Source organism: Centruroides sculpturatus, unplaced genomic scaffold (assembly GCF_000671375.1).
Source record: "Centruroides sculpturatus isolate CEXI.00-Female unplaced genomic scaffold, Cexi_2.0 scaffold161, whole genome shotgun sequence".
Taxonomy (NCBI): Eukaryota; Metazoa; Arthropoda; class Arachnida; order Scorpiones; family Buthidae; genus Centruroides; species Centruroides sculpturatus.
Window position 1 is genome coordinate 162,565 of NW_019384373.1, and position 595 is coordinate 163,159.

Consider the following 595-nt stretch of genomic DNA (forward strand, 5'->3'; position numbering starts at 1 on the left):
TATATATAATTATATGAACAGACGATACTAAACTCAATTTATCCGCCTAAACGTCCGTAGCGTGGCGCTACGGACGGCGGGAAAGTAGTTCGGCTGCCCGATGACGTTTTACGTATTATAGGAGTTATTTTTACCGTTGTTTACAGATACTGCCACAATTTTTATAGGAGTCATAACTATAGGAAACGGTTTTATAGGGGGATCTACTGTACACTTAAAACATCATTATCCAAAATGGTTTTAAAAATACTTACAACGTGTACATTCCACATAGTACAATACATAAAGACTAAACTCTCCACGTAATTACAAATAACGTAATGATAATCACTACGTTATTCGTCAATCGTAGGGCCGCGAAACTCGTTTATAAAGTCGACCCCTCTATAACATTGTTGATAGCTTCATGTTGTACGAGTCGGTTAGATTTTACAAATACGTGAGCCGTTCACAGCCCGGCATACGTATTTGTAAAATCTAACTGACTTGTACCACATGGAATTTATATAAAACGACACTATCAACAGTGTTATGAAGGGGTCGCCTGTATATGCAACATTATGTTAGATTTTCTGTAAATTTATATACCTTCAAA